General features: G+C 45.6%; 1 protein-coding gene across 1 annotated transcript in view; it reads left to right on the top strand.

Moving 5' to 3' along the window:
- bcam (basal cell adhesion molecule (Lutheran blood group)) overlaps positions 1 to 22,280 on the top strand; it is a 49,496-nt gene that overhangs the window by 12,180 nt on the left and 15,036 nt on the right. The gene's annotated exons all lie outside the window — the stretch shown is intronic.

Here is a 22,280-nt window from a genome sequence, read left to right on the forward strand (position 1 = left end):
CTCTCTGCTCGGGAGACGGAGAGGTTGAAGTCATGGAAAATTCTGTGACACGGCGGGTGATCGACAGCTTCCACATCGTCCTGTCCGTCAGCTTTCCATAACTTCTCTATTCCTCAGCTCACACTTCTTTAGTTCTTCTCACCTCTTCCAGAGTTTGACAGATCCCCCCCCCCCCCACCCCCCTCCCTCCTTCCTGAGCCCTCCCGTCTTCCCCCACTCTCCCCCTTCCTGCCATATACCTGCATGAACAAGCTTCTGCCTGCCTCTGCAAACCCCTCTTAAACACCGTCTTAAACCTTCCCCACCATAAATGTCAAATCTTGCCTCAGGGTCTCTAGCCCAGCCGCAGCCCATGTGTAATTTTAACGAAGGCATTACAAAAGCACACTATCACCAAGTGGTATTTGCTGACACACAGGGACAGAGGACATTATTGGAGTTAAACTCACCTCTTTTGTTGGGAAATGTAAAGTGAATCTCTTACTCAAGCTCCAAGTTATCTGTGACCTTCATTAAAAAACATATTTTTACAAATGGATTGAATCTTTCCTGTGCTTCTCCCATCTTACCTCAAAGCCCTTTTCACTAAGAGGCTACATTCATTCTATATATAGCGTTTTTCTTACATTTGGTTTTCAGTGTCTTTCCCATTGACGCCTCAAAAAGCGGAAGAGCGGACGAAGCCAGGGATCAAACCACCGACATTTTGCCTGGCAGTCAACCTGCTCTACCTCCTGAGCCGCAGCTGCCCACAGGCCTGTGATTTCATGTCAGGGAAATAATAAATGAATGATGCTGATGTGAGCTGAAGCTACACAGCAAAGCCGCCGCCGCCGCCTTTGAGCTCGTCTGATTGAAATAAGTTCAATAGTGTTGCGTCTGCTTTCATCTGGATCTCTCTCCATCCCCCACCCTGAGAATAAAAAGCTCCGGCAGACGTGTGATCACAGATGTCCATTAATATATGAGCTCCATTTCCTTTAACTTCTTTGGTTTATTTTTATCAGCTTTTTTAAATTTCAGGGACATTGTCACCCCTTTTTATTTTACTGGCTAAACGGCTAAAAATGTGAAGAGCACTGGTTATGTTTTAATCTTTTAATCTTGCTCACAATGGTCTCCACCTCGCTGACCCCACCCTTCTGTCCTCACCTCTCTGCACTTCACCTACCTCCCCCGGCTATGCATTCATTCATTCATTCTTTCTCTCTCCTCCACCACCTCCACCTTCACATGTTGTAACGTTTTCACATTATCACCAGATGCTTGGGGATGGAGGAGGTGGATGAGATGGTTCCAGGGTAGCGGAGGTGCTGATAGTTCAGCTTCAACAGCCAAAAGACTTCCAGGAGCTTCCTCCTCTCTCTCTCCCTCTCTCTCTCTCTCTCTCTCACAAACACACAGACACACACACACACACACACACACACACACACACACACACACACACACACACACACACACTGATATGCAAACAGCCATCTCGGCTACCACATGATGTTTTATTTCCTCCATTATCCTAAACAACCAGCACTTCCAACGCCTACCATCACCATCTGCTCCGTTAAAACACCAACAACAAGATCCGTCTACTTGAACTTTCAGGCTGAACGCTTAGTAAACAATGCATAACTGCATTTTAACTATTATTATTATTATTGTTGTGGAAACTGGGGATACTTATCACCTTCATTTTACGTAGAGGTGCTGGTGTTTGCACTTGCACACGTTGTGTTTAAAGTGTGTTGTGTTATTTAATTACATTGATTGATTTAATTGATTTCTAGAATAATATACCGCACAGGAGTTTTAGTGTCCAAGTCAACCACTGATGGCACTGGTTCTCTATTTTAGGAAGGTAATGATTCTGTAGTAAAAAACTTAAACAGTTAAAAGACTAGAACAAGTAACTTATCATTGAGGCCGATCCAAAATAGTTGACCAGGTTTTGATCGGCACGTGTCTCAAGCAGGATTCCATCAACAATTCAGCTCACACAGAGAACGTGAGGTATGCTAAGGTCCATGTGACAGATATGTTATCATCAGAGGTGTGTGTGTGTGTGTGTGTGTGTGAGGCTCCGTATGGACGTCAGTCAACCCGCCTAGACAAAAATACGGTAGTTGATATCACAGTTACTTAAAACATTTCCAGATTCTCAATTGATATCATAAATGTGCATTGGACTAGTCGAATAATGGATTGAACTAACTCGTAATCGAGCTGGAGAATCTTGAGTCAAGGCAGGGCTGCTCGATTAATCGAAATTTAATCGTGATTACGATTATGGGGTCAAACGATCTCCAAACTACTATCGAGTTGAAACGATTATTTGGCATGTTTTTCGATTAATAATTAATAATCGTTTGAATAATCGTGATTTTGATATTGTCCAATATAATCGTGATTATGATTTTTTCCATAATCGAGCAGCCCTAAGTCAAGGGCAGCCACCCTCTCCATCCTGTCTGCCTCTGTGGTATGCAGCAGCAGCAGCCTTGATTCAAATGATACAAGGACTTCCTGTCACACTCCTTTCTCATGATTCATTTTCCCTCTGATCCTGGTATGCTAGCGATTAGAAGTACCTCTTCATGGCGGTGTTGCGACACTGACTCGGTGTGTGCCCCCCCCCCCCCCCCCCTCTTTTCTTATCAGTGTCCATCAGCCGTGTAATCTCTGCCTGACAGATTCCATCTTCATGTCGTCACTTGAGTTATTCTGACTTCATAAATCTATTGTTTCCCTGATACGGTATCTTGACATGACATGTGATTTGTGTGTTTGCATAACAATGGAGGCGCCAGGGGGGGGCAGATTGTGGCAGGGAGAAGATTGTGTCCAAGGGTTCGTTCAAATGGACAAAGAAAACATTACGTCTTCGGTTTACTGTCATTCTAAATTATTAGCTGTTACCATTTTTATAATTGTCTCACATTTAAATTGTAGAATTTATAGCTAACGCTGACCTCATCCTTGTTTGCTCCAACCAACGGTTGAAAACCCGAAATTATGGAGTATTGGAAAATCTGGAAACCGATATTTTGCCCTTTATAAAAAGTTGTTGTAAATGACATCTGTATTAGTTGTATTTTCCTTTCAACATTCAAATGAGTAACTACTCGAGACAGCTGTAACCTCCCCTGAACTTGTTATTCTAATTGAGGTGTCTCTAGTGTTCTCAATGCCAAACCAGTCAAACCCTTTGTTTTCAGTGGTCAGTCAGCATCAGGAACCTACAGTGCAGGGGCCGTGATATTGATGACATGTCAGTGGGAAACACAGACAATCCAGAAGTGTAAATTTGCTGTATTCACATGAGGGTGAATGATTGGTCTGTTTATGTCTGAGTGTGTGGGGGCGATATGAAGCATAAGCCGTAGGGTCACAGGCCCATCTGGATTGAGACGTCCGGCCATTAGCATTTCCCTTCATTGTGCGACCATGGGACTGTAAAAAAGGAGAAAAAGAGTTGATGGTACTTGAGTTGTCTAATGAAAAGCAGGAAATGGACCCATTGTGAGCAGAGGAATACTGATGAATGTGCTTTTGCATCCACGGTCAGAGAAGGAGAGTAGCGGTTGTATTTGTTGAAAACCTTTTTAGAGGATGTTACTCTGTCAAACCCCCGACCACTACCACACCACTTGTCTTTGTCTCTTTCTCCACCCATGACAACGTCCCACTGTTTGTGTCTGTTTTCCTTTCTACTCACCTGTACCCCCCCCCTCCCCCTCCTCCTCCTACCACTCATCCACCTCAGCCCCTCGGTGTCTCCTGGAGGTGCACGTCCTCGCAGGTCGAGACTCGCGCCTTGTTTTGTCTCTCTCTCTCTCTCTCTCTCTCTCTCTCTCTCTCTCTCTCTAGTTTCACACATTCCAGATATTATCACCAGGATCCGGTTAGCTTAGCTGATAGCCATCTCCACAGGGCGGTCAATCATTTAGCAGACAATGACGGATGGTGCCCTCAGTGTCAGGTCTGATGCCCACAGATGATAGCGTGACCCCAACAGGCGTGAACCTCGCTGGGTAATGTGTGTGTGAGTTGGACGCTGGTGGGATCGTCTACTCGCACATCTCTGTTCCCCTGTCAGTTACATTTTCGGTCTTTGCTTTGCAGAGTCACAAGACAAGTGTGTCTGGAATCTGTTTAAAATGAGATTGAATGTTGAATATTTAAATCCGAGGTTCATTTCCCTAATTATTTCATCTGTTATCTCCCACTTCTTTTCTAATCACATCATCAGCCAAGCTATGAATAATGATTTAATAAAGAATTAATGACTGTAGAACTGTACCAGGTAGCAGATTGGAAATTATATGAGCACCGGAATAAAGCCCCTCTGGCGAGGCTTGATGTGTAAGTGAGACATTTCTGGTGTTTTAGTCCGATTTTTTTTTTTTGAGAAGCAGCTTCGGTATCAGAATCAGAGCTTGGAAATGAAAATATTCAAAGTTGACATTTCCTCCTGCTTCCTTCTGCCATTCTCATTTCCGAGCTCTTTCCCAAACAACATGCGTGTCATCAGGTAACCGTCGAACCAGCGGCGCTCGTTGTTTATTTCGGTGTATGTGCGTGTCTGTGTGTATCCCTCCACCTCTAATCCAGCCCTGGGCAGCCTCTGTCCCCCGCAGGCTCAATGTCAGCTGCCTGACTTTGATGTCAAGCCGCAATTTATTCCTCTGTCTCTTTGGACTCCCCCTGCCGTCCACATAATGTCAGGCAATCAATAATAATGTGACCTACCTATCTACCCCGCCTGCCCACTGCTTTAGTTATTCACCCCCCTGGCCTGGACTGTTTCAATCCCTGACCTGCCCTCTGAAAAACCCCTCTCGTGCCCCATCCTTCCCACTTTCACCAATAATGCCTGTCTAGCTATGACAATAACCTCGAAGTCTGTTACCGTGGTTACATACGTCCCCCCCCCCCCCCCCCCGTCTAAAGTAAAGACAAACCACTACTCCCCTTCTTTAAAAAAAAATTGACTGTTCAGGGTTGAAGATGGATAGAGGGATGGATAAAGGAAGAGAACATGAGAAGAGAGAATGGACCAGCTATTTGTTCACGAATATGTTTAGCATTCCTCACCCCCCCCCCCCCCCCCCCCTCCTCCTTTAACACCCCACCCCACTGTATATCTGTGGAGGTAATAGGGAACGGGAGAAGACAGGTGTGCCATTATGGTGCAGATTAGTGAGGAATGCTGAAGGCTAACACAGATGGGAGTTGGCTAACTGGAATGTGTGTTTGCGCTCTCATATTCCCCCGAGTTTACGCTAAAATATGAGCGCATAAGACGTGATCTGCATGCCAGTTGTGATGTGAGTGATCGCTCTGCCCATATGTTGAATGATATTTGAAATATGCATTCTGGGCGTGTAAATATGTGTGTGTGTGTGTGTGTGTGTGTGTGTGTGTGTGTGTGTGTGCGAGCGGACCTCAGCATTTTCTCTGTCTCCTTGCCCTATACCCATGTATGGCCCAGCGTTGGCCCCGTCGCTATCTCCTCGTCTCCAGCTTATCTGCCGGGCCTGTCTTGAAGTGTTGGTGCAGAAAATAGAAACCACTTTGGGGGAATGCATTCTCTTTTGTCCTCCCCTCCCTTGTGTTAAGTATGCGACTCGCATGCAGCAAAATACCACGAGACACACAAGATAATGCAGTGTGACACGGGCAATGATGTAGGAAGCTTTTAAGTCGATACCACGAGAGCATTTTATCTTTTTATTAAAGCGTTATCTGCACGAGAATGCTGTTAGTTTGAGACAGAGATATTTCAGGAAGCAGTCTGCATACAGATGAGTGTGCAGCTACTGTATCCATATAGCTATTCATACATTGCAGTTAGCTGTGTCTGCACACGGGTGTATATTCTTCTTTCAGCCTGCATCTATACAGCACGGTTGTTAGTGTGTCTCTGCAGCCGCTCAGCAAGGCCTACAGCAGCCAGACATTCGGCCATGTGGTCCCTCTTCACTCTAATTAAACTCACAGTGGCTCCCAACTCCAGAAACTCACGCTCTCGATGCCAGAGTGTGTGTCAGCGGCTGCCAAGACCTGTACATTTGTGTGTGTTGGTGTCAGAGAGCGGGAGAGAGGACAATCGAGGGGGAGAGAGGAGCTCATAACCACATTTACCTCTTATTTCATCTCCGCCAAGACATCGGGAAGGAAGGGGTGATGAACAGTGGAGGGAAACAAATAGACATGTGGAAGAGGAGACAAACACGGATGTTAGAATAGAGGGCATGTTAAAACGGCTGCCTGATTGAGGGAAAGGGGGGAGTTAAGTGGATTTAGAAATCAAGGAGGCGAAAGAGGGGAATGCAGGAGAATAGTAATTAACTCCGAATTATTCTATCTCTGAGGGATCAGGGGGATTAATATGGGCTTAGGTTCGGATTCTGCACCTTTCGCTCAATTTCGGCGCATGATTTGGGTTCCTGTATGTAAATGTGTGTTTGTGTGTTTCATTGTGTGTCTTGCTGGTGTCCAGAAGGCTCCTTGTGTCTGTGCCAGTAGGCTTGTGACCATATCTGCCAGCCAGCCAGCGATTGTGTGTGTATTGATGTGTGACTTAATAACACCCCCCCTCCCTACACACACACACACACACACACACACCCACACACCCACACACACACCCACACACACACACATACACAAACTAACACACACTTACTTAAGTTCATCCAAGCATTATAAGTTAATCCGCGATAATGGGCAAAAAGAAGGAGAAGGGGAGAGTGGTAGGTAGAGGAGAAGGAACAGGAGGTGGGAGGTAGAGCTTGTAGGTAACGTGTGTGTGTGTGTGGGTGTGTTGTGTGTGTGTGTGTGTGGTTTGAGTGTGTGTGTGTGCTCGCCATTGGCAGGCAGGAGCCTACAGATTTAGAGCTGGACAGATGTTCTAAATCTCTGGCTTATACCCCCTTTTGGGACATTGAGTGTTGATAGCCCAAGCAGGGGCGTATTGAAGAGATTGAAGAGCGAGACAGAAAATACTATCGTGTTTTTATTCAATGAATGAATCATTGTTGGAGTATGAGGAGGTGAGAGAGGTCAGTTGGAATCAGAGGTGGTTCAGCCGAGGTCCGAGAACAAAAAGTCATGAGTGGGGGGGGGGGGGGGGGCTTTTGTTGTGAGGGCGGTTTGCTTGGATAAAAGTCAAACATCCCGAGCACACATTGACTTCAGCTCTTAGCCGGGGTTTCTCCCGCGTGTTGCTACCTCCCACTGAGTGTTGTCACTGTCAACACTGTGTGAGTTGGTTTGTCTAAGACGGGAGGGGAACTGGGACTAGAGGGCAGGTGCAGGGGGTAATTTTGTGATGGCTGAGGAGTGGAGGTAATCTTTACCCAGCCTGTCTGGAGGCGGTGACCCGTAGTGTATACACCCTCCAGATTACTCCCTGTCCTCTATCTCCATTTCTTTTTCACAGTGGCCATGTTTAAATTCAACGTTTCCACGCTCCTGTTAACGCACGCTTGAATATGCGTTCAGGAACACACCCACAAAGAGACGCGCTCCTTTCCCGGCTTTCAATTCCACACTCTCGTGCCCTTTCCGCTCTCCTTCACTCTATCTGTATCTCCAGCAGTGTGTTTACCCCTTCCTCTCTATCCCTCTATCTGTCCCTCGCACACAGGGCTTTACCAGGCTGCTGAGCACGATGGCCTGCTTTAAAAAAAAATGAAGCAATGGATGGATATGGGATAATGGATGAGAAGCGAGGAAAGAAAGGGGGAATGAATCAACGCGTACTCCAGTGGCCTGTTATCTCATTACAGCGGTACCGGCTTGTCACGCCCGGCTGACTGGCCCCCTAAGGAGAGCCCTCGCCCCCTCATAAGACCCCTCTATACAGCCAGCGCTCTCGTATTTCAGCTCGGGCACAAAGAAGGGCAATTCTCTCTGGTTTCCGAGCTGTCCACACCAGATTTGTGTATCCTAGCTCAGCCAAGGCACACATTCAAACATACAACAGGGGCACAGAGGCCTTGTTAGTCGCTAGTTATGAAATGATGCTTGTGGATAATGGAGGCTAATGGGGAGAGTGGCTATCCATTTGTTCCACCATTTTCCCCCCAGTACCAGCCCTCTTGTCTCGTCCCATGTGGATAATAGAAGAGGGCTTCAAGAGGGAGCCGCTGTCAGCTCAAGTAGTGGAAATGGTGTTCCTCTCTCTCTGGCTTTTCTCCCTCTTCTGCCAAAAATGAAGGCTCATTAGAAGTGCAGGGAGGGCTGTTTCCAAATGAGATGGGCCGAGTGCTACTCTGCACATCTACAAACAGAGAGCGAGAGAGGGTGGGAGACAAGGAAGAGCAAGAGGAAAGGCTGTAAAAGAGGATGCATCAGAGTGATAACGCAGACGGTGATTCTGCTTAAGTGAAGCAAAGAAATAAGCAAGAACATTGTCGCCACTTTTATTAATGCACCCGATAAAGGGAAATGTGGAGAAGGCAGAGTGTGCCCAGGCTCAATCTAAAATCCAATTTTGTTTGGAAATGAGCACTGGTGCCCAACATTTACTGGGGGAAATGGCCAAATCTCAGAAAGTGCCCTTTACTGTGATCACAGCCAACATCTGGTAGGAGTGAGACGGTCTGAAACCGTCGCTCTGTCCTCTGGTGACCTCCACGGTCAACGAAAATCTGTCAAACTCAAAAATATATTCTAAAAATGCATTCTGAGAAGATTTAGGTGAGAGCGAAAAACCAAATCGGAGAGAAAAGAGGCATTTACAGATTAAGGAAGTTTTGGATGCACCAGGGTAACAATGTGGGAGCTGTAGCGTCTTGGTGTTATTTACCCACATCGCCTTGTGGTCCCTCCCTTTGTTTACCTCACTGTGTGTGTCTAACCCGAGCACCCAGGAAGAGGCGGCCCTTTCCTGCGGCCAACAAAACACCTGGGTGCCACAAATCAGCACGACCCGATTGTGCAGGTGACAGAGGGCCCCGGAGTGTGTGAGGAATCGTGCTGTTGAGATACGAAGGCCAGGCAGGTGTGTTTGTGAATCTAACAGTAAACACACACTGTAAATAGGCGACTGTAAATAGGACATGAGACATTCATCCCGAGGCTCATCAGTATTAAAATACATGTGTTGGCGGGACAACCTAACAGCTAGGCTCTCACTGTGTGTATGTGTATGTGTGTGTGTGTGTGTGTTTGTGTGTGTGTCTTTGGTAGTAGAGTCCAGAGCAGAAATCCGAGACCCCACATGTTGGCCTCCTTTCACCTTTTCCTCACCTTACAACTTATCTCAGATCTGATTTCCCCTCTAGAACAAAAAGTTTGTGAGTTTTTTTTTTGTTTTTTTTATCTTAATCAAACGCCCCTTCAGTCAGAGTATACTGAAAAACACGCACACACATATACCAACAGTGTGTTGGACACAGGCCAGTGGGGGGGTTTGTATTTACAGTAAATGGGCATAAGCACTACCTTGTGCTGAGGTTTTATCAGACCAGTAGGAAATGACTTGCAGGATAAATTGATTCGAGGATGGAGGGAGAGGGGAAGCGAGAGAGACGACAGAGGCGGCAGCACTTTGTCCTAACCCTTTTAGCGAGATTAGCTGCAGTCTTAATGTCTCTCCCCTTATTTATCCTCTGAGTCAGCCGTTCTCCTCGTCCTCCCTCTCTCCGCTCTCTGACAATCTGTCTTGACTGGAAACGACAGCGGTGTCGATACGTTTTCATTTTGAAAGACAAAATAATTAGCGGGAGAGAGAGTAGCATTCACTGCTCGCAGTGGAGTCGGAGACAGTTTGCTTGTACTCCCTATTTCCTCAAGTCCAATGTGACAAAAATGGATAATGCCAGCTCTAGCCATAAGTCACCTCTGTAGAAGGATATCCATTGAGACAACAGCAGTGACCTTGTTCTGCACTGCTTTGGTTTCTCTAATCCCTAACAACACGGAGCCATGTGAGTTTTGCCTTAGATAAAAGAAACAGGACATTGAATCCTGAGCCCAATCTCCCCCAGGCGACCGTTTCTTTTTTATTAGTTTTTCTTTGTGTCACTGTAGATATCAATGGTAACCCTGCACACATTGCAAAGTGATGGACCATGGGTACTTTTAAGAAAATCCTTGAGGTGCTATCACTAAGAGCAATGGAGCATAACCTCCAATGCTCGACTTCTTAAGAATGTTCAATATCTTCATTCAAGGCAGTTTGTCATCCACATTAGCCCTTTAGGAAAGCATTGAAGGATCTAGAGCTCTTATCCTGTGCAAATCAGGGAGACAAAACTTCAACAAGTCACCAGAACGTTTCCATCAAATGCTGCAGTTTTTTTTTATCATGCAATATCTGAAATTGTACCACCACCCGGGCACAAGTGATATATTCAAAGGGAAGCTCCACTGACTTTACAGATGTGTGAAAACAGTAATATGGTGTCTGCCCCGGCTCTGCAGGGAGCTTTGTCAATTCTGAGGTCCGCTTGGCCACGAAGAAAACACATTTGTTACAAAAAGCCTCTTTCAAACTGGAGGAATAGATTTTTGGTTGGATGCTCGGGGTTACAGTGTAGGTCGGGGGGGGGGATACCAGGGGAGATATCTCACTCACTCAGACGTGTTAAATGACCACTAGAGACTAACACACAAAGGAACTGATTAAATCCTGTCACCACGAGTTTAGGGTCATTTGTTAGTGCTCGTAATGGGGAGATGGACGCTCATATATTTAGCTTTATCTGTGAACGTCCATGTTTGTGCTTCGTGCTGTATAGAAAGATGGACAAAACCTACTGAAGCTGCACTGTAAATATTTATATGAAAACTGAAAACACAAGGGAGGTCAGTTAGTCCTATTTGTTGTGTTATCCTTTATTGGGCTCTGATAGGAATTTAAGGTCTTTACTGCCTCACTCATCATTGAATGCACCTCATTAGGATACCCCATTATGGAGCACCGGCAACATTAGCGGCAACACATGCAAACAGATTGCCTCTCCCAAACACTGCATATCATTCTGGCCCATTAAAGCGAGTCATTTACCTTGATAAATAGGTAGAGACGGTGGGGAATAGAAAATATATACGGCAAATTCTCTCCACCGCTCGATTCATCTTTCTCATTTTCTTTTGCTCCAGTTTTTCGCTGAGCTTCTGCTCTGTGCAAACTTTATTTTCTCCGGGTTAATGCCGCGCTCACGCTTGCATTAGCATCAATCCTCCCCTGCGTCTGCTCGTTCTCCTTCTCAACTTGTTCAAGTCCAAACTTCACTCCGTGCTGCCTAGCAGGATCCCAGGCAAACCCTCCTCATTCTCTTTGCCTGCCTATCCCCTCCATCGCTGCATACCCTCTCCTCCCGTTTCTAAATTTTAGATTTCGCCAGGGGCTGTTTCAAGGAAGGAGGGAACCGGGAGAGAAGACTGCGGGAGAAGGGGGAAGCAAAGGACAGGGTGTGTTAATTGGAGTGCCTGAGGGGAGAGGGAGAAGGGGGAATGGAGGCCCAGGTTCGGGGGCCCCCAAAACATTAAATATTAACACCTTTTCTCATCTCTGCCCCTTTAGTGACATCCACTGATTGGGTTTTCTCTCTTTCGTGGACGACACACTCTCCCCCCCCCCCCCCTCCTCTCGCTCTTCTCTCTGTTGACCAAATTGAGTTCCTCCTGAAAATGAAGGGCTGCCAGGAGGAAACATACAGCAGTAATTGGTGGAGCCTCTCTGTTTTGTGCCCTTTGATTCAAAAAGTAATGCAATTCCACTTGATATTTTCATCAGATGTTTCATGTCATTCACTGCCCTGGCCTTGGCTCTTTTTTCCTTTGTTGCCACCTCTGTATTGAGACCGAGATGTGAACTCGAGCAGGAGCGAGACATGTCTATTGTCATCCTCGCTCACTGTCAATGCAGCCACATATAATGGCACCAGATTGTGTCAGCTAAAAGATATTAGTTTTACAAATGGCCCAGATTTTCTGTGTGAGAGATGGGTGCAATTTTACTCTCTACCTCTAATGGGCTGGGGCACTCAGAGGATCCTTAGGTTTATCAGTAAGACAATATATCCAAGCTACTTTTGCACAAATACTTGCACAGCACTAAAACTTGGCAGACTCATGTATTCATCCATCTATTTATAAATCTATTTACGCAACGTCTGAGCTTTATTTAATTCCTTTATTTTTCAAACTGGAGACTACAGAATGGAGACTGCAATGTCAGCTGCAGGGATTTAGATTCTTCGCACGCCCTCCGTCTCGCTTTTTCTTTGTTATTCTTTTTTGTTTGTTGTCCTTCCTCGTTCCAACCATCCATCCTTGTCCTCGTTTTCTCCTCCTGACTCACTGGCTCATGCTCGAAGAGGACAAACACACCCACTCCCGTCACAGCGACACCCACCCACACAAAAACACTCGGTGACCACACAGCTCCGAGCTCCCCTGTTTGAATGGGGTTGACTTCTCACCCCGTTGCCGGGACCACAGCACCGGCGAGGGGGAATCTCCCGGCACACAAAAGAGTGTGTGAGGGGCCGACCTTGTAGCCCACTTCACACTGTTTGTCTGGAGCCCTTAAACTGCCATGAGATGACACAACACACACACACCAGTACATCTGAGATTTATCCGCCGCAACTGCACACACTGGGATGTTACCTCTCTGCCCTCTACTCTAACACGACACACTCTTTCAAACACAAAGAAGCACACACACACACACACACACACACACAGCCTGGCCGGCAGACATCATTTGCCGAGTCACTGAACTCTGCATTTTATTACATGGAGTTGCATGGACAGATGCTCATATGAATGGGTTCAAGGAAGTGCAGAAGACTGATGCGTACCCAGACTAATTGCTAACAGCCTTAAGTTTGACTCAGCTCTATTACATCAACGTTAAGTCCCTGGGAACATCAGAACTCGGCTCAACCCGTGTCCTTGTTCCCTCCCGACCGACAACTGTCCTCTGTCTCTCCTTCACTTGTTTTATACAAAGTTCTACCTATGATCCAAATTAGGTTAAACGTGCTTTAAGTGCTAATCGTGTCAGCTTCCTTCAAGGCTGTAGCTGTACACACAAGGCGAGATAGAAGGATGAGATTTCGAGCGAGGAGGTTGATGTCAGAACCATAAAACTGGAGCCTGACGGTAAAAAGACAAATTAAGGTGGTGCTGAGGATTTAGAGGCCTGAGAACAGAATAATAACAGCTTACAAGATTCTTATCTAACATCTAATAAAATCTCTTTCCCCATCATTGTCTGTCTTTGGCCACATGTCCTCTCTCTTGTCCACAACAGTCACACGGAAGCTGGTGGTTTTAGTGGCCATAAATAAACAAAGTGGTTAAATAGTCTGCTCTGCTCAGTCTCAGATGACTTCTACAGCCAGTTGCAACCTGAACGTGTGTGTGTGTGTGTGTGTGTGTGTGTGTGTGTGTGTGTGTGTGTGTGTGTGTGTGTGTGTGTGTGTGAGTGATGCCGCAGGGTTCCAGGTGTTTATTCTACCTCCACTCAGGTGGTACATCCGTACAGGCCCAGACGTGAAGATAGACAGGCCTCTCCATATCCCGTAATTGTGGTGCAGGAGCTTCGCATGTGGTATCTGCACATCCGGGATCGGGCCTATCTCTACCCCTAATCAAAGCCCCCCCCACACACACACACACACTGCCTCTCTTACAGATATCGCACTGAATCATCATAAAGCACACCCGGCATTTAACACAGCACAGGCGCCACGTTTCACCAAACAATGAAATATGATCACCTCAGACGTTATTGTGTTTGACTCCAATCAGAGGCCCAGATACCATCTAGAGCTCGGCTTTTGACTTGAAATTAAAGCTGCAGAAGCTTTTGCTTTGAGCCTGAAAAGTCGTTGATGATTTACAGGCATCTTCCGCGAGTCTTTCATCGCTGTGATTGGTATTTTAGAGAGATTTTGCCCTCGATATCGGCCTAATACTCGGTAAAAGAAAAACTTTTCAAGGGTTTCTTGTGACCTTCTTTACCAGTTTGTTGATTAAGAATTGGTGAAAACTCTTCTTTAAAGTTTATTTTATCTCAACACTGGTGGAGATGCATTAACAGACTGATTCCCCCCCCCCCACCCTGAAGTAGCATTACATTGAATAAAGATAAATTAATAGAAATGTAAAATAAAACAAACGTACAGGAAGTCGTCTGGGGAACGGTTCATCGGGGACTCGCGTGACGCCAATAGGAAGGCACTTGAAATACTTTACACCCCTTGTCATGGAACATAAGACAAACATGTCACTATAGCAAATACAAAAGGGCCATACACAGAGCAAACAGCGGCCAGTGTTCAGGCACAGCCACGCTTGTGTGTGTGGGAAGGTCAACTAGGAATCTTCCTGTGAATATTCACACTGTTTGGACATTTTGTGAAGAATGAGTCATAACTGAATCAGCAATGGTAATTAGTATCTGTTGTATTTCTCAGAATATATTGAATTAATAGTTGTATTAATGAAATGTATATGTACAGAAGCTCTTCATGTATGATACAGCATCAGACATAGTAATGTAGCAGTTTATGGTCTTTTAAACAGGACAGTTTTTATTATTAAATAACGTTTTAAACCAATTGTAAGATGAGATTTGCATTTCCTTTTTCTTTCTTTTCCTTATTTTAGTACACGTCTTCTCCTTCTGGACACTTCTCTATATGAAAAACAACTTTATGACAATAGTAGTACATCACAGTGGTTTCTAATCCATATCGTGCCTTCCTCAAAAAGGTCAAATCTTAGACACTTGGCACTGACGGACTTTGCAGAAGTTATTCTGCTATTCAGGGCTCTTACGATTGTTTTAACATAAGTTGAAGTTTCCATCGAGACAGTGAGTGTCTTCCTGTTTTTTCCTTTGTGTCTTAAGTTGTGTGTCTCCCTGGTTGCCACTGGTTCTACTTCTACAACTGTTTGGTTGTTCTGCTCGGTTGGGAAACTTCCTCTCCGTGGCCTTGTCTGTCATCTCTGTCGTTGTGTGTGTCTGTCTCACTCTCTCCCTTGCCCTCTCTAAGTGGCAATCGTTATTGGCGTATGTGAGTGTGAGTGAGTTGCAGCAGCTGCTCTTTTCCGCACTGCACCTGTTCTTGTCTCATCAGTCAGGCACTGACGGACTTCAGGCCTTACATGGACCCACCCTGACACTGGTGGTATGACCTAGCCCGCCACTGGCCACCCCCTCACACCCCAGGACACACACACACACAAACACACACACACACACACACACACACACACACACACACACACACACACACACACATATTTTCAAACGAGTGAGTTGTAACAGATGACACATCCTCTTGCCATACCAGAATCTTACAGACTGACTTTATTATGTCTGAGATTTTCACGAAAACAAAATCATAATTTTAACACAACAAACACCTTTTTTCTGAGCAGCAGTTTTTTGTGTTTGTTTCTGCACCCTACATCTGGGCCCCCTGGGTAATTTTAATAGACGCAACAAGTTGGTCAGTTTCTCAAAATGTGCAGGCAGACTAATGTGAGCACTGGATGACCTGTAAATGTAAATCAGAGATTTGAGTCAGACACAGTCTGAAACATTGGCGGGTTCATAATCAGTGTGAGGGGGCTGAGGGCACTCGGCCACGCCTCGCTGCCACAACTGTACTCACATGTGCACAGACCCCCTGGCTCAGGATTACGAGAAGTCATTACATCATGTGGTGGGAGTGAAGCCACAGCTGTACATGAACTATAGACACCTCTGTTGCTGGAGTTGAATCATCTATTGATACGAATACAGTGACATACTTTAATACTGCGTCAGGATTTTGTCCACTCTTTAGATTCATGCGTTCCCCTTGTGGTAGAAAGTGAAAATGGCTTTGAGCAGAGGATTCACTATTACTGAAAAGCAGAAGATGAGTGGAATGTCTACATTAAATTCTAATTCGAGGATAAATGCAGCGTCAGATGCTGTCATTGTAAAATAAAAATGAAGAAACCACCAAAAGGACATTGAGAAATAATATTTAACATTTTATAAAAAGCTGTGGTCAGTGGAAAGTGATGAATGAAAAGTGGAAGTTATTTTTCCGTGATGTTTTTAAAATGACCGCAGTCCTCGTGACATTGAGGCTGTGTCTTCTGCCGCAGGACACTGTTTGCTTTGCCAACAGTCAAACACACTAATCCTGTTAGAGGCCAGGGATGTGTTTGGACCACACACACATATACAGGTACACACACACACACACAGACTCACAATGGCAATCCTCATCCAGCAGGTACCACATTGCACTTCTCTTTCAGCTTCACCCGCTTCTTGGAGCAAGTCATCCGTGCGCTCCTCGTCACAGTCTTGGCGCTGGGGCGGATCCTTGTGCTCTGTGTCTTTGACTCTTTCCTGACTGTAATCTAACACTGTTTGGGTTAGCAGGGAGACATGCAGGTAGCAGGGATCAGGGGCCCATGGTGGCTTCATAAAGAAACTCTAGTGGGACGTGCACATCAACACATCATCTTTTGTTCTCCCTTCTTCCTCTTCCTCCCAGTTTGTGGATTTCTTTGTGCCTTTCTCCCACCATCTTTTTTTTTCTGCCTTTCAACCACACGTGTACAGACGAGCTGGTTTCATCGCCGGGTATTTAAAGATGCTCTTTGAGAATGGGGAATAAAAAGAGGGAGGGAGAAAGAGAGAGAGGGGGGGGGGGGGGGCTCTGGGTTTGATGTCCAGAATACGGCAGTAGGTGAGCGGAGAACAACAGAGGGAAGGAGAAGAGGACAGGAAAGAGAGAGAGACGTCAGAGGATCCAGCTGGTTCCTTTCATAATGAGTGGCACCTGCTTGTGTGTGTGTCTTTTGTGTGAGTGTGTGTGTGTGTGTGTGAAGGAGAAAGACAAGCAGGGAGAGAGGACTCAAAGAAAGCGGCCAGAGCAGAGGCACACAGAGAGTATTAAAGATGGTTTCACATTAACTTTTCAGTAGATGTGGGTGTCTCCCTCCGCCACGCTGCTTTGACTGCACTTGGATCTTTTCCCTCTTATTTTTTTCGCACACTGTACTTAACTGTGGCTTTGTGGGGTGGTTCACTCTCTCATAAATATCACATGCATTATAGATATACTGTATGTGTGTGTGTGTATGTGTGTGTGTGTGTATCTATGTGTGTGTGTTTATACAGGTCACAGTCTGACCGTCTCGTTCCCATCTGTCTTTGCCAGTCACGCACCCATCACACTCCACCTCACACACACTTTCCCTCTCTTTGGCTAAATCCGATTAGCCGGCCTGCGTCAGCTAACGAGACCCCCATGTAGCTGCCCCCCCACCACTCTCTTTCTTTGTCTGTCTGTCACACACACACAGACACACACGCACACACACACACACACGTGCACACACTGAAAGCTAACAGACTGTGCCTCTAACTGCACAAACACACACTCCCTGCTCTGGGCTCGGATTGGACAGAAGAACTCCCTAATTATGTTTTAATTGCCTGTCTCTGTCCGTCCAGCTGCCGTGTGTGTAAAACAAAGAGCAGCGGCCTGATTGATCACTCGGGTCCAAAACATTTTGTGAAGGACACGGAGAAGATGGAAAGACAGAAAAGGGATGAGAGAGGAGAGGAGAGGAGAGGAGAGACGAGACAGGCAGAAAAATCCAATGAGGGATGGGTAGGAGGAGGAAGAGGAGGCGCAAAGCAAAGAGAAAAAGATGTATTTCAGTCTATCATTGCCTTAACCTCCTCTTGACACCAGTTAGAAGACTGAATAACGAAGTGCCAGTTAGATACCAGGTCTGAAGAACAGACAACAAAACCATTCACACATCATCAGACCATCATGACTGATACGCCTGTGACTATCACTACCTCATAAAAGATTCATGTCTAAGGAAATGTTCAGCAGTTTTATTTATATTCCATTATGTCAAAACACGCAGAAAGTTTTGACACAGCTAAAAAGTTCCCAGACAGTGGATGAAGCACTTGTTGACCTGACACATGAATAAAAATGGCTTCATCAGCTGCACTGAGTTTATTCACATTTCAGTTTTTTCATGTGACAAGACCAAGGCTCCCTCATTCCCCCCCCACTCCCAGTTCAAGGGAGGGTTGCATTCTCTCGCTCCAGTCACATGCACATGCCCACGATTCCATTCATACGACTATGAGGGTCCGTGTCGCTCCACACATGCTTCACCTGATCCTGATGTATGTGGAGTCAACGTGCACAGTCAGCGAGGTCACAAATCACGTCTCTCGGCTGTTCTTCTTTCATTCAGTGCGAGCATGACGGGTGATGCTGTATATTGCTCAGCTAGCAACCATTCAGGATGCATTGTGGGTAGGAATACTATTAGTAAACATTTGGTCGGCTCTACAAAATGGCAAACTTGTGGAAATTGCATTTAAACACAAAAAGGCAATTCCTCAAGCTGGGCACACAAGTCTGTGTCCCGTTTATTTTTTACATATCAAAACACTGAAACAAAATGGCGCTGTCCCGTTACCCAGCAAGCATTGGGCTCAACGTCATCACGCACATAGGATATTTAAAGGGACCACGATCCCGGCACAGTCATACTTATGCCTAACACACTAAGAACAAGGGTGAACTATGTAGGTCACATTCATTACAAACTCACCTTATAGTGGACTTTAAAGTATAGAGAGTGATTTCGGACTCAGCCAGAGTCTCTAGCCGCTCTAGTGTTACAGTGAGCCTGACCGTTTCAGCGCGTTAGCATGCTCATTCGCTAATTAGCACTTAACTCAACTGAGACTTGGAGGCGTGTCCTCGTCTTCCTGACACTTTTGCTCAGGCGAGTGTGAAAGCCACTTTTTTTTTATTCATTTTGAAATCCCCAAAGAACAATATCCCCCGCCCCCCCCCCCCCCCACCCCCCCAACACATGCTCTTTTATGTCTCTCTCCTTTTGTGACTTGTTTTCATGCACCATTAATAAAGTATATGAGTATATAATGGGGTGATTTAAAAGACAAAAGTGGGAGCAGCAGCTACTTGATTTAATTTATTGTAGAAAGTTTGGCTCATCAAAAACTGCACTGATACACAAGTTTGAAAAAAAATAAAGTTTCCTGAGACTATTAACACGGCCATAATAACCACTCATGTATTAGCTCCTCTGATGAGATCCCACCACAACCAGTTTACTCTGAAGATATGTGAGTTTTTGTGTGTTTTTTCAAAAGCCCAAATAACTCAAGTAATCAGGTTAAGAGTCGGGCTCTGCATGTGCCAGCGAGTCACTTGATTTAATGTGGTATGTGTGTTTGTGGGTGTGTATTTTTCCCATGCACCACTTAGCGGGACCCTTAAATCCTGAGAGCTGCCTAAAAGCACAGCGCCCGGTTTACTCACACATTCTTGTGCGTTTGCTCGTCTGGCTTCGCTGTTTGTGTTGGCGCAGAAACAGAGGAGGATTTTTTTTTCTCTTGGGCCACATCCCTCTCACAAACTCAAGAACATGAGACTCGGTTTGTAAAAAACTAATGTTGGTTCTCTCCGGAGCTTCTGAGCAGGAAGGACATAATATTTGATCAGGGCGGGATGCGGTGCTGGGAAGGGATGGAGATAGCACCAAAAAAAAAAAAAGAGAGAGAGACTATAGAGAGGCAGCATAAAAAAAGAGTCGAGGGAAGTGGAAACAGTGGATGAAGAGGAAGTGAACGAATTAAAGAGCAGACAGAGACATGGGATCTTTTATGAAATGTCAACGCTTGACTGACCCCTGACCTCCATGTGGTTCGTGGGTCGTGGTGAATCACCGCATCTGTCCCTGAAGGAATGTCTCTGGCTAACACACAAACACACAAACACACACACACGCTAAACGAAGCAACCGCAGTTTGTGTTTTTGACATCCCTTCCTATTACCTCCTCTCGACTCCCTCTCTCTCTCTCTCTCTCTCTCTCTCTCTCTCTCTCTCTCTCTCTCTCTCTCTCCCTCTTCATCCTCTGCTCCCTCTCTCCGTCAGCAGGGTGATAACAAGGTTGCCGTCCCTCAGCTCCTCTCATCTCGCTTTAGACATCTTGAGCAAACGCACTTTCATCTCTCCCGCCCCTGTTATTAAAAAACAGCCTGTCAAGCGAACTGGGATTCCCAGAAGTCGGGGCCTCCTCATGCTCTCGGCAGTTTCTCGCAAGAAAATAAATTATTCACGTGTAGATTTTGTTTGTCCAGAAATAGATGATTAATTTATGTTACCATACAGGATACGGAGCTGCAGCTCGTTCTTTAGCAAACTTGGATCCGATCGGGATAGTATGAATATTAATTTGAGGGTAAATCTCTGGATTTTTAAGGATATTGGATATTTGACTTCTGTATAGAAGTATTTTGGCTGTTTACTCCAAGTTTCACTTATTTACTCTGGATTAATCCATATTTTTATGGTGTTTTCTCTGATAAACTTCTGAATATGGCTCCACTCCTTCGTTCATTATTTCTTTAAAGCACATCATGGGCAGGCATGTGTCTTTATCGAGGTGGACAGACGATGATTGATGTCTTCCACGTTGATGACTTGATTTAGTTGAAATGATCCGTCAGTTTAACCTTAAACAACGTCGTGCTTCCTCTGCTGTTGTCCTTCGTCTCCATATATCAGAGCCTCACACTCACAACAGTGAACTCCCTTGTTTTCATACATTACTGTACGTTACACGATTTATGACACCGTATGTGCTACAGTGATTTCATTAGCAGAAAGGGAGCTGCGTCCTTTCATCCAGTTCTCCATCCTCCCCCCTCACTTCCCTTCTATCTCCCCGCTCCTCCCCTCATAATGCAGTAACCTACTCGCCTCCTTGTTTCTTTCGATAGCAAGTCGTTCAGAGAGTTTGGAGAAAAACTCTTCTAACCACAGAAACCAGTTTGAACTCATCCTCTGGTCTTGCTGTCTTCTCTCCCATTGAGATCCAGGCCACCGTGTGAATCCTAATGTCTCTATTCAATGGAGAACACTGACAGTGCCAATCACGACGGCCTTTTAGCTTCCCTCAGGATCTCTTCATGGGTGAAGGGTGGTTGTAACCTGCTGGAGTCTTTTTGGATTCACAGCCATCACAAATATTCACCTCAAGCACTGACAAAAAAAACTTGTGAAACGTCTGTAGGATCTCCTGACACGTCTCCTGCAGCAGAATCCACTCGTCATTGATCTAAATGTCACTTATTTGTTCGAAAAAAGACATTGTTTGGCAAACACGTCTTAAAAAATACTTCACTCAGCACTTTAAAGAAATGCTTTGACAGTAGCACAACATGGAGGTTGTGTATGTTGCTCTCTTCTGACTCTACTCAACAAAAGGCTGCAGGACTGGAACTTGTGGAGGCTTCAGTGCAGCTTTACTCCTTTGCCTCGACTTTCTGTTGACATTGGTATTGTTGTAATTGCCGTCAATCCAATCTGATTGAATTCAAGCGTTTTTTTATACTTTGGGATTATGCACATTTTCCAGTAAAGATAATATTAATTTTCCTGTGGAGGATTTGTGTGTTTCTGTGTCAAGGGCAAGGTTCAATTAAAAACCTGTGTGTGTGTGTTTGTGTGGTCAGTCCCTCTGGCATCGCCCTGCAGTTGTCATCTCCGGAGCCTCACAGCATGTCTACTGTATTACTACTGTGTAAGTGTGTGTGTGTGTGTGTGTGTGTGTACATGTGTTTACAGCACTCTGCCTAAAAGCGTGGGGTAATCACAGACCCCAGCCTCTTGCTGCTAGTGTGTGTGATGTGTGCACACGACAAGTGAGGAGTGCAGCCTGCCCGAGGCGCTGCAGGGAAAGGCGTGCTCCGGTGCTGATAAAGTCCCTCATGGTCACCGCGCGGCTGTTCCCGCTTCTCGTAACAGTGTTTGAACGCCCCGACGCCCTGAGGGTTAAACATGCACGCTGGCGTTCAGTGGAGACAGGTTGTAGACATTGTGACTTCATTATTTGTCTTTCCCTTCCCGTCTCTGTGTCTCCTCATTTCCAGCCCGACATCATGAAATTGAACATCCCCGTGTGTGTCGTGCTGGACTTGTCTAATAAAAGTCGACTCGAAGATGTTACTGGAAGTCATAAGGTTTCGAAATGAAGCAGGGATTCAGTTAGGTTCTTTATCTTGTGCTGCCACTGCAAATTATATCCAAGCACCGGATGGTACTTAGCCACAGGTTTTTAATTTCCTTAATCCAACACAACCTGCTATTCCTGCATTTTGTCGAAAGCTTTCACCTGACTGAATGGAGGAAAGAAGAAGTGCGTGATTGAGGATTTGAAAAGTGA

Source organism: Pleuronectes platessa, chromosome 10 (genome assembly GCF_947347685.1).
Source record: "Pleuronectes platessa chromosome 10, fPlePla1.1, whole genome shotgun sequence".
Lineage (NCBI taxonomy): Eukaryota > Metazoa > Chordata > Actinopteri > Pleuronectiformes > Pleuronectidae > Pleuronectes > Pleuronectes platessa.